The following is a 13,126-nucleotide window of genomic DNA, read 5'->3' on the forward strand; positions in this document are numbered from 1 at the left end:
GGAAGTCAGAGAAGGGTATAAGACTGGAAGGATCTTTCCATCAGATGCCTTCAACTTCCCTCTCCACTTTGAGGAAATTGAAATTGGAAATCATAGACGATGTACATGGGTTGGATTTTGGGCAAGGCAGACAGTGCTGTGATCAGCAAATTCACCTTAAGGACTTGGCACTATATCAAAATGCCAGGAATAAACCATGGACTTTATATTTTAAGTTAAAATAAAACCTTCAGTGAACCTATTGATCTTTGTTTCCCCTGATTCCAACTTTAATGGCGATTTTTGATTATATGATTAGTTAATAGTTACAATTTATAGTAGAGGAACTCTACTGTATATAGTTGTGTAATATTGCAATTTTGTTAAAGAAGTAAATTGCTTATTTTCTGCCCCAAATTCTTTATTACAAAAAAAAAAAAAAAAGGACCCAAGGTGTTCATAGGATGTAATCTTATTCATAACTGTGCTTAAATATCCATATATTTTTGGTGTAGAGTTCTAATGTGATCAAAGACTGATTTCACTGATGAGATATTAGTAGAATTGTGTACATAATATCTGTCTTCAGGCATAAAAGTTGGTGGGGAGAAAATGCCCTTCACTGATCGAGAATATACTACAATGTTGTCTGACCACTAAAGAACAATGACTGTTAGGCTTGGTCATGAGTCAGATCCTAAGAATCAGGCAGTGTGTTTTCACAGGCTTCTGTTGTGACAGCTGCAAAGTCCTTGCATCTCCAAGATTGGGTTATTTTTATTCTGATGGAATCAACCTTAATTTTGTTGTTGTTCATTCTGTTTTGAGTCAAGAATAAGTGAGTGTAAATATAGTATAAGATTGATTTTTATAATTCACCAAGAACAGAGGTAATGACACGTTGAACAGGACTGAGTATATATCAACATTACGGATGGAAGAAGCTTTTGAGCACCTTCTGTATTCTGGGCATTGTTTCCTTGTTTCGTTTCACCCATAACTTAAGTGGTCTGTTTTGTCTACCTGTTTAGTGCATACCTGTTCTCTTTCTCCCTCAAGTAGAATGTAAGTTGAGCATAGAGTTTCCCCTGCCTACTGATGTGTTCCAGGGCTTGGAACGTAATAGTTTCTCAATAAATACTGGTTGAATGAGCAAGTATTCTCCAAGTCTTTCTGAAAACCTTGTGAGAAAGGTTGTTTCTAAAAAAAATTTTTTTTAACGTTTACTTATTTTTTGAGACAGAGAGAGACAGAACATGAGCGGGGGAGGGTCAGAGAGAGGGAGACACAGAATCTGACACAGGCTCCAGGCTCTGAGCTGTCAGCACAGAGCCCGATGCGGGGCTCGAACTCATGGACCGCGAAATCATGACCTGAGCTGAAGTCGGCCGCTTAACCGACTGAACCACCCAGGTGCCCCAAGAAAGGTTGTTTTTTAAATTTTTTTAAAATGCTTATTTATTTATTTATTTATTTATTTTTGAGAGAGAGAGAGAGAGAGAGAGAGCACGAGAGAGAGCAGGGGAGAGGCAGAGAGAGAGAGAGAGAGACATAATCTGAAGCAGGCTCCAGGCTCCGAGCTGTCAGCACAGAGCCCAATGCGGTGCTCAAACTCACAAGTTGTGAGATCATGACTTGAGCTGCAGTCAGATGCTTAACTGACTGAGCCACCCAGGCGCCCCGAGAAAGGTTGTCATACAGAGTTTTAAAACTTCAGAGTGGCTTAAGCAAATAATTTTAGGTTTTCTAGCTACTAAATGGTGGTCGTTGGTGTAGAGTCAGGCATTTGTTCCCTGCCCTCCATCTCATTGCAGTGTTTGATGTGGAATTGTTATGTATGAAATCTGTTTTTTAAAAGAGTGGTGCATCTATCAAATTTAATTGTGCTATTAAAGAACATATCCTTTTTGGTGGTTTCATTTTAATTAAGAGCTGTATTTCAATAGGAAAAAAACTTTAATTCCAATAGAAAGCCTTACTCTTTGAGACCCTGTGTTTCACTTTAATGACTAGTTGATAATTATTTTTATACCACTCTGGTTACATAAGCTGATTAAGTGAATAGCCGTTTCACGTGACTTTTACAAAAACAATTAAGAGACACACATTGGGATACCATTCCATTTCATTACAAAGTGTTAATGACTCCATGGGATAATAAACATTTAAATAGTATACTAGTATGCCTCTCTTGAGGTATTCGGCATAGTTCCCTAGCAGGGACAAAGTAAAATGTAGCACTTGCTGTAAAATTCCAAATGCCTCGTGGTTGAGTTTTAAAGGCTGCCCTCTATATTTGACTAGTAAAGAAAAGGGGATACTGTTACTAACTAGATTTCCTATTTAATAAGTGATCCGTTTTCAGTTTTGTTTTTGCAGATCCATAGCTCTCAGTCATTAGATTTTGTATCTCCAGAATAGCTCATTTTTGTTTGATATGCCCTGTATTGGGCAGAGGAATACCATGGCAGGCCAGTTTCTTTTTAGAAGGGAACGGGATGGGTAAAGAGTGATTTATAGCTTCATGTGAGACTGGACTATTAATAGGGAGTTTAGAGAAAGTCCTGGGAGAAAATTGAGATGAAGTTTTCTTCTGGTACTTCTCATGCTTGTAGTGAGAACAGACCTAAGGAGATTGGAGAAACGTATGGAATTCAAATGTGATAAAAAGGATGTTGGGCAAGGCAATGTCCTCGAAGAACCTGAGCTTGAAATAATAATCAGTCTGCTCTGGAATTTCTGGTCTGACCCAAATGATAATTTGTGGAAATGTGTGAAGGAGTTCAGGAATTTTTCTTGCTTATACAAGTGGGATTTGGAAGCACTGGGCTAGCATAGTGTCATGAAATCAAGCAGGGTCCCTTATTTATGAAAGCCTTTGGAGTACTTTTCAAGCCGTAATCATTGAAGGATGTAGAAGCCTTACCGGGTGTTACATTTACACCTTGTCTGGATCTGTGAGCATTCTCATAATAGAGGAGAGCTATTGGGAAGACCTACTACAGGCATGATAGGAGAGGGGCAGTGAAGTACTCTGGAAGGAGTTGGAGTGGGGCTTTGACCCAGACTGAGCTGAGCTCCCGTGGTCGCTGGCTGCGTGTCCTTGACTGGTCTGCTTTCTCTCTCTAGGCCAGTTAACCTCACTTATCCATTTGAGTGATGGCTTCTTTTGTAGCATTGCTTTCAAGATTGTAAAAGATGACAGCAGAATTGACACATAGCTTAATAATGCACGGTGGCTTTTATTATTTATAAAAACGTTTGGATTTTTGACTTGGAGGTAGATGAATCACATTTAACTGGAACTTGTCCTTGGATCATTGCATCATAGAAAATACTCTAGGAATTTGGATCTAGGTCTTTTATTGTGCATAATTCCAGAAACTTGAGCTTGTGATTTATAGCTAGCTACGTGACAGTTCACAGGAGCTTGTGCTGCAACACTTTTTCCTGTGCTTCCTTCTTTGTCCACAGCGCGTGCTCGTCCAGATAACCATGGCCAAGTGAGTGTGTGATTCACATACAAAGGTTTTTAGAAGTTAGTGCGGCAACATGACCTTGTAATTTCTCTTGGTCGTTTTTAAAGTTAGCCTAACACTTCATAAGAAGGGTCACTTTAGACTGTCTCCTCGTTACATGGGTGTGTGTGTATATATACACATATATTTTTTCTTTAAGTTCTAGTTAGTTAACATACAGTGTAATATTGGTTTCAGGAGTAGAATTTAGTGATTCATCACTTACAGACAACACCCAGTGCTTATCACAAGTGCACTCCTTAATGCCCATCTATCACCTCCCTCCCTCCATCAACCTTCAGTTTGTTCTCTGTTATTACGAGTCTCTTGTGGTTTGCCTCTCTCTCTCTCTCTCTCTCTCTCTCTCTCTCTCTCTCTCTCTCTCTTTTATTGGCACTGTTAAGCATGGCTTCAGTTAGGGTCAGGGTTTTACTACTTTGACCTTTAGAAAGGACTTGCAAGAAACTTAATTGAAATAAAGATGCACCTGTCTCCCTTTTTAAGGGGTCGGGAATAGCTTTCTCTCTGTCCCCGTGTTTTCTGCTGTTTTCTAATCACAGAACTGCTATTCATTCCAGAGTACTGGTGTGGTGATACTCGTTTTTAAAATATTACAATTCCTCCTGTCAATTGAAGGTATTATGTGTGGGATAAGATAGTTGAAACAAAGGAGATAAGAAAAATATACAACTAAATAAATGTTAGGCAAAACATACTGAAATCATAAAGGCATAAAAAGGCAAAAAAGGTGATAAATAATGTCTGTCAGAAGGCACTGAAGAAAATAAAGATGAAGTTTAAAAAGAGCTCAGTAAAAGAGGTAAAGATGACTGAAGCTGAGTGTAAGTTTAAAATGTAACTAAAGGAATATACTAGAAAAGTTCAACAAAAAATAAAGCGTGCTATAAAGGGAGTTCGGGAAGCAGCATACAGGCCAAGGGTTAACTCCACCCATATACAGGCGGTCGCCTTGGGTTGAGGCACCTGTGGATCTAAGCCTCTCTCCCTGGCCCTGTCCTGGAACTGGAGCTGAAGGTCTCTGCATGACCAACATTGGGGCTGAATCATTTCCCTTGCCCCCAGCTCAGTTAATTATTCTTTGTGTCAGGACTCTAACTCATTGTCCACTAGCTTCTGCTATTCCATTTAATACAAACGTGTTGTTTCTTTTACCAGATGGTGAATTCTTTGTGAATAGACTTGATCTTATGTGAGTAGCTCCAGAGCCTAGCCCAATGCCAAGTACTTAGTAGGCAGCTAGTAAATGTTTGTTGGATTTTAGAGTCCTCTCTCCTTTGATTCTTGTCTTCTATGGACCAGAGCAAGTTTTTACTTGTTGCTGAGAGCTGCTGTCAGTTGCCGTATTTAGCACCTGGCTTTTCCTTTGAAACCATCTAGCACGTTGTTCGGTGGGCAGTGGTTCCTGAGGCAAAACTAACCTTCCAGTAGCTTCAAACAAAATCCCCAAGTCGTACAAGTAATGATCTAGAACATGGGTTGGCCAACCTCTTCCGGAAAGGTCCAGATAGTAACTGCTGTAGGCTTTGCAGGCCACACGTCTATGTCACAAATACTTCGCGATGACTTTGTGGGGCAAAAGGGGCCTAGATGATCTGCAAATGAATGTGCTGTGTTTCAGTGAAACTCTGTTTACAAAAACAGGCGATGAACCCAATTTAGCCTGCGGACCCAAGTGTTCAAACCCCTAACTGGAATATAGGAAAGAATATTGGTAACATCAGAGGGTTCTGTGCAGGTAACTTAACCTGGGAAGCAGAGATTGGAAGGGGATCCATTTGAAGGGATCTAATGCTACACTTACTTACTTGTATTTTCTGTAGCCTTTGGAATAGTGCTTTTTTAAAATTTTTTATTTAAAAAACTTTTTTTAATGTTTATTTATGTTTGAGACAGAGGGAGACAGAGTGCAAGTGGGGGAGGGGCAGAGAGAGGGAGGGAGACACAGAATCCGAAAACAGGCTCCAGGCTCGGAGCTGTCAGCACAGAGCCTGATGCGGGAGTTTGAACCCACGAACCGTGAGATCATGACCTGAGCCGGAGTCGGACGCTTAACCGACTGCACCACCCAGGTGCCCTGGAATAGTGTTTTATCCGTAGTAGGTGTTCAGTAAATATTTGTTAATTTGATTTGGGATCCACATGCATCATTTGTCCTCCCTGGGCTTCCATTGTGTCTCTCATCTAAGGTATAACAGATTAGGTTATGTGATCTTCAAAGTCTCTCCAGTTTAAACAACAAAAAAATTCTGTGATTCAGTGACTCTTTGTGGAAGGCCGGATAGTTTATTCTTTAAAGGTAACAGTTGTTGGCTTACTACATTTCCTGTATGCCCTTTGTGTTCTGATGTGGAGCTCTGAAATGGTTGCTTTTAACAATCATTTTGTTTAAGACCTTTCCACATTGGAATCCCCTGTCCGTTAGGCCATAAGTATGTATACCTTCCTCCCATCTCTCACTCCCTCCTGCCACATATGTGGACAGAAAACACACTTTGTCTTAATCATCAAATGTATTAAACCTAGTCTTTTTGTTATTTTAAAAGAATAAGTTAGCTGTAAAGGTAATTACCTAATCTCAGGTGATTCTTTGTGGAAAGATGGCCATTAAAATGAGGATTAGTCTGTTGTTTAGCTTTATATTTTTCTGAAATCTGTTTCGGCAAAGTGAACCTTCCATCATTTGATCCCTTCATTTAAATTGTTAAAGAATCCAAAATAACCTCATTATCACAGATGTAAATTATAGTCACCTTACCTAAATTCTAAATTCTTCTCTTTCTCAGGTTTTTTGATAGCTTTTTTTCCCTAAAGAATGATTTAAGAATAGGTAAGCTGTGTGATGCTCTCTTACACTATTCTAAAGAAGTATAAGCTGCTATGTATTTCTAGTCTAGTTGATGAAGAAATTATTAGAAAAAAAAAACAAACCCTCTGGGGTGCCTGGGTGGCTCAGTTGGTTAAGTGACCTTGGCCCAGGTCATGATCCCGCGGTTTGTGAGTTCGAGCCCCATGTCGGGCTGTGTGCTGACAGCTCAGAGCCTGGAGCCTGCTTCACGTTCTGTGTCTCCCTCTCTCTCTCTCTGCCCCTTCCCCACTTGTATTCTCTCTCTTTCAAAAATAAATTCATAAAAAACATTAAAAAAGCGAAACAAAAAATCTCTGAAAAGTTCTTTGTAGGGAATACAGCAAATTTATTTCTTAGGCTTCTGAATTTTCCTAATCTCTACTTTTAAGCGAGTATAAGTGTATACTAAAAATGGCATAAATAAGAGAATGATATTTTTATATCAGTGTATTTTAAAATAGCTCTTCTTAAACTTTGATGTGCTTGAGAATGACCTATGGATCTTATAAAAACGTAGGTTTTGATTTACTAGGTTTAGAGTGGGTCTTTGAAGAATATTAAGATTATGAAGGTAGAGTTTTCCAGACTCTTCTTAACCGACTGAGCCACCCAGGCGCCCCATCCAGATTCTTCTTAGTACAGTATACGTTAAGTTTACCTGTACTTTTTTTTCTGTATTTGGGGCTTGCCCATTTAATTCTGCTGGACAATCTCTTCATCTTTGCTTCCTACCCCTACTGATACTCCGTTTGCTAAGTGTGGTTTTTTGTCTGTACATTTGGTTCCCTGTGCAATGTATTGACATCTCCTTTCCTTTCCTGGTTTCGACTCCTCTACTCCTCTAGCCTTGCTGACTCATCCCTTTGTTGTAAAACTAAGAATGATATCAAAGGTGGCTTTAATGATAAAAACTTCTAGTTGATGGTAAGTTACATGTCACTGGCAATGCAGGAAAAATCCAGAAAGGTGAGCATTGGCAGGAAATGGTGAGCCTTTACTTTTTGGATAAGGTGACCGTAGGTCTCCATAGACCCCGGTCAGTTGTGGTTTGTATCTCTGTTCTGGCATGTCATCAAGGGTGCCTGTTTTTGTGATCAAAAAAGTCCTGCTTTGGTCATTTTGTGTTCACCCTATTCATAGCTTATAGAATTTTATCTATCTTTTGCCAGTCGGATTGACTAATTATAATGCATATAATACCTCTTTCTTCCCAGTGTATCTCTATAATATGTAGTGGCAGTGAAAGTATCTTAGTATTGACAATTCTGGTTTCTTTTGGGGCAGTGAATATACATTACGTGCATTGTGATAAAAATACAAATCTAATAGTAGCCTTTTGAATAGAGAATTTAAATCTGGGTTTTTATTTTTATTTTTTAATTTATTTTTAATATTTTCATTTTTTAGAGAGAGAGCGTGAATGGGGGAGGGGGCAGAAAAGGGGAGACAGAGGATCTGAAGTGGGCTCTGTGCTGACAGCAGTGAGCCAGATATGGGACTGGAACTCACGAACTGTGAGATCATGATCCAAGCAGAAGTCAGACGCTCAACTGACTGAGCCACCCAGGTGCCTTTAACTCTGGGCTTTTATTAACAGTATCGTCAAAAATTATTTCAGGTAATTGAAAATAATTTCTGATTTCCAGATACGACCTCGAGAATTAATTTTAAATATATTCATAAACAGGTTTTCTTCTCATTCAAGAAATAATAATATCTTAGCACTGGACCAAATGATAGCAAATTGGTATGGTTTGTGAAGGCAAGGAAGAAAATATGATTACAGGGTCTGGACTGCTTCATTTTAAGCAGAGGAAGCAATTTTTTTTTTAATGTGTGAAATGTATAAAAATAACTTAAACCAAAAGCTAGGAACAAGTTGGACTATTAATAAATACCCTGTGTCAGGAAGGTAGCAGTAATTGTACCTTACAGCACACTCAATTGTAATATAATTGCTGCATAGGTAACCACACCTCAAATTATAGAGCTTAGTTAAAATGCTCCTTTACAGATTTTATGTTGCTAATATGTGAACGTATTGATGGCATTGGTCCAGTCTGTGACGTTTGTATAAAACGTATCTTTATTAGAAATCCTCTTACAGCTATGGCTGTTAATTCAGAAACTAGATTTGCCTTTCCAAAATGAGCAATTAATTTGGATGTCACCTGAAAAGCTTACTACCAGAAATCAAGGTGGAATTCTGATGCATTTCAGGGGCAGATTCCCTTCATTACTGACTTGTTTATTTTGTTGGCTCTCTCTCATAGTGCTGTATTTGAATTCTCTCTCTCTCTCTCTGAATTCTCTCTCTCTCTGTATTTGAATTCTCTCTCTCTGTTATTTGTTTGTTTGTTTATTATTTATTTTTGGTTTGAATTTTCTTCAGTTCTGCTGTATCCATTGCTTTGTGGTTATTGCTGGCTAGCAGGTACTTGAAAATAATGAATTCATTTTTTCCCCCCTCATCAATGGAAAAGACAGCTAGAGAGCTTGTGGGGTAGATTGTCTGTCTGCTTCTCTTCTGTCCCTGTATCCTCCTCTTATCTGTAGTCCTGACATCGTTTTTGTACTTTAGGTGTATGTAGCCCAAACTCTTCTTGATGTGACCTACACTTGGCTCTCCCATGGTTAGTGCCATGACCCACGTGGTTACCTAAACCTAGGGCTCACTTTTGAGATTTCAGCTTTACTTTTTTTCCCTTTATCCTGTCAGTCATCAAATACATCAAGAAGTATCTAGTAGGAAAAATTGGAATCTCTCTTCTTATTCCTATCTTTATTGCTTTTTTCCTGATTCCTGTAGGTATACTATTTAGTTTCTTAGTGTCTCTCACCTCAGCAACTTCTTCAGGAGACTTCAGGAGAACACAGTCTCCTAACCAGTCTGCTGGTCTGTCTGGCCTCGTTCCTGCTCAAAACTCTTCTATGCTATCCGATTAACAATTTCAATGTTTCGTGGGGGCCCTCTGGATATCTCAGGGGTTCTTGGCAAATGTCCTCAGGTAAGTGAAAGAACCAAGTGGGTATGACTTTAGCACCTTAATCCTTGGCCAGCCAGAGTTACTTTGATTTTAGCCTATTTTCTTTTTTGGGTTTAAGCATAAAGATTCGTCCTTCGGGAGATACACTGCCGAACAGATTGGACATTTGGTATTGTCCCCTCAGAGTGTTCATCCCTGACCACCCTAGCTCGGTAGGGCCTCGACTGTTTTCCTCTGGCAGTAGATCCACTTTATTGCCTTAGTCACAGTCTTAGTCACAATTTGTCATGTATATTTGCATGGTTATATGTGGGGACACCCCCCATCTCTCTCTCTCTCTCTCTCTCTGCCCCCTTGTATCCTAACCTTCCTTAGGGCACAGAGATCTGTTTTATTCACTAAATCATCATTTAGCATTTGACAGGCCGCTTGCACCCAGTGTTTGGACGATTTCTATTTAGCGTAATTAATGGCATGGTTTGTATTTTTCTCCCTCTTTTGTTACCTTCTTTTGTTACTAATTGTATACTTTTTAGTATTGTAACTTATTCTCTTATTAGCTTTTTTAAAAAACTCTTTTTTCAACTTATCACAGTCTGCTTTCAAATAATAACATAATATTTAATGTATCATGTAAGAACCTAAAATCTTTTTTAAAGATTTTTATTAAATTTTTTAAAAATGTTTATTTACTTTTGAGAGAGAGAGAGACAGAGTGCAAGCAGGAGAGGGGCAGGGAGACAGGGAGACACAGAATCCAAAGTAGGCTCCAGGCTCCGAGCTGTCAGCACAGATCCTGACACGGGACTCGAACCCACGAAATGTGAGATCATGACCTGAGCGGAAGTCGGACACATAACCGATGGAGCCACCCTGGGCGTCCCAGAACCTAAAATCTTATACTTCTGTTTCTCCCCTCCATCCTTTGTACCATTGTAGTCAGAACTTTTGTTTTTGCATATGTTATTAAACCTGACAGTATGTTAACCACTTTTGCTTTAAGCAGCCAATTAACTTAAAGAAATTTAAAATGAGAAAATGCAGGTGTACCATTCCCGGCATTCTTCATCAATGGTGTGAATTCAAGTTTCATTTTGGATAATCCTCTTTTCTTCCTGAAGAACTTTGACATTTTTTTGTATGCAGATCTGTTGGTGACAGATTCTTTTAGGTTTTGTCTGTCTCAGAAAACTTTTGCGTATATCTTTGCAAGATATTTTCACTGGATGTAGAATTACAGGTCATCAGTTTCATGCTTTAAGCTTTTCAGCAGTATCATTACTGGTGAAATGTTACCAACCAGAGAAACTCCTTAGGGATTCAGTGCCCATGATAGTGCCTTGTATAGTTCCAGATGAAACATCTGTGTTGATCTGTATCTTTTTTCCTCTGTATGTAACTTACTTTTTCTTTGACTGCTTTTTAAGATTTTCTCTTTGTCATTGGGTTATCTGCAGTTTGATTATGATGTGCCTTGGCATGGTTTGTGTGTGTGTGTGTGTGTGTGTGTGTGTGTATGTGTGTTTATTCTTTTTGAGGTTTGATGACAGTTTTGGATTTGTGGGTTGATAGTTTTCCTCGATTTTAGAAAATTATTGTTTCCGTAGGGAATATTTTCTGTTCATTCCTTTCAGATTCCAATTACAAATAGGTTGGGCTGTTTGGTGTTGTTCCAAAGGTCACTGGAGCTTTGAGAATTCTCTTTTTATTGTTTTGTTATCTGCACTTCGCTTTGGAGCTACTATTTCCATTTCTCCAAGTTGACCGTTCCTTTCTTTCCTAGAATCTAATTTTTCTTGGTGTGTCTAGTGAATTTATTGTTACGGATATAGTATATTTTATTTTTCAAAGTTCTGTTTGAGTCTGCTTTTTATATCTTCTATTTTCTCTTCATTGTGTTTATTTTTTTCCTTTAAGTCTTTCAGCCTATTTATAAATAGCTTTTTAAAGACTTTATAATAGCTTTTTAAAGAACACATGTGCTATTTCCCTCATTTCTGTCATTTCTGGATCTATCATATTGATTTTATGGGTCACATTTTCCTACATCTTGACAGATAATTTAATAGTACTTTTTAATAATTTTTAAATATTTTTTTTGTTGGATGCTGGAGATTAGAAATGTGACATTGTCAAGAGCTGGATTTTGTTACATTCTCTTAAAGAGTGTTATTCTTTGCTCTAAAAGGCAGTACTTACAGATCATTTAATCCTTTGAGGCTTGTTGTGGATCCTTTGAAGCTTTGTTAAGGAGCGTTCATGGTAGTCTTTAGCCCTGTTACCTTTTAGAGTATCTACAGAATGCCCTGAGTATTATATTTTATATATAATTTTATATTATAGTTTCCCACACTTTCCTTGTTTTTAATGACCTTGATAACGCTGAGGAATATTGGTTTGGTAATTTGCAGACTCTTCAATTTAGGTTTATCAAAAATTTTTTTTCCCATGGTTAGTCTCGGGTTATGGCTTCTTGGCAGGAAGAACGCAGAGATAAAGTGCCATTTTCATCATATTGTATTATATATCAAGAGTGTGTACTCTTATCAGTGATGATGTTAACCTTGATCTCCTGGCTTGAGGTAGTGTATGTCAGGTTTCTCCAGAATAAAGTTACTCTTTTCTCCCTGCTTTCTATATTGTATGCCTTGGAAGAAAGTCACTTAGTGTAGCTCATGCTTTTAAGGGTTAGGAGTAATGTTTTTCTTGAGGGTAAATTACCTACATAAATTATTTGGAATTCTCCTGAATATGTCACAGAGGTCCCTGAGACCACTCTCAGGTTTAAATGTTTATTTGTTTTTGAGAGAGAGAGAGAGGTTGAGAGAGAGAGATTGAGAGAGGCAGGTGGGGAGGGGCAGAGGATCTGAAGTGGGCTCTGTGCTGACAGCAGACAGCCCAATGCAGGGCTCAAATTCACGAACCCTGAGATTACGACCTAAGCCAAAGGCGGACACCTCACTGACTAAGTCACCCAGGTGCCCCTCTCGGGTTTTATGATCTACTAGAAGGACTCGCGGACACAGCATATAGTTGTACTCACAGCTGTGATTTATTATAGCATAAGAGTAATAAGCAGAATAAGCAAGTGAAAAGGCATGTGGGGCAAAATCCAGGGGAAACCAGGTGCCAGCTTCCAGAATTTTCCTGTAGCATTATAGGGGAAGCACGTGATTCCCCAGCAGTGAGCTATGACATTACGGGTGAAATGTTACCAATCAGAGAAACTCATTAGAGACTCAGTGCCCAGGATTTTTATTGGGGCTGGTCACATAGGTACCCTCTGCCTGACACATACCCAAGTTTTAGACTCCCTGAAGGAAAACAAATGTTTAATCTAAACTATACTGTTTGTACCGACAGTTTAGGCATAGTGAACCACTCTTTTTAGTTCCTGGAATGGTGGGGCCCTCTTAAAATCGAAATTCTCAGATGCTAGCTAAGAACCAATCTTGTAAGCAGATATTTCAAAGGGTAACAGACCTGCTAGGTTAACTGTTTTCTGTACACTGTGAGATTTGTCTCTTCTCTGTTACTTATTTGGTCATTTATTTAATATCAGTATAGATTCATAGATGTTTATTTTATACTTGGGGTTATATTTCAAAACTATATTATTTATTTTATTGTTTAGTGCATGGGTGGCTCAGTTGGTTAAGCACCCAATGCCTGATTTCAGCTCAGGTCATGATCTCATGGTGGTTGGATAGAACCTTATGGCCGACTCTGTGCTGGGCATGGAGATTGCTTGAGATTCTCTTCCTCTGCGTTTCCCC

General features: G+C 38.8%; 1 protein-coding gene across 4 annotated transcripts in view; it reads left to right on the forward strand.

Moving 5' to 3' along the window:
* The window catches only part of FRYL (FRY like transcription coactivator), a 265,382-nt gene that overhangs the window by 76,401 nt on the left and 175,855 nt on the right, over positions 1 to 13,126 (forward strand). The window lies entirely within an intron of this gene.

The sequence above is a fragment of the Panthera pardus genome, unplaced genomic scaffold (assembly GCF_024362965.1).
Source record: "Panthera pardus isolate Hobbes unplaced genomic scaffold, ASM2436296v1 HiC_scaffold_13, whole genome shotgun sequence".
In the NCBI taxonomy this organism is placed as follows: Eukaryota; Metazoa; Chordata; class Mammalia; order Carnivora; family Felidae; genus Panthera; species Panthera pardus.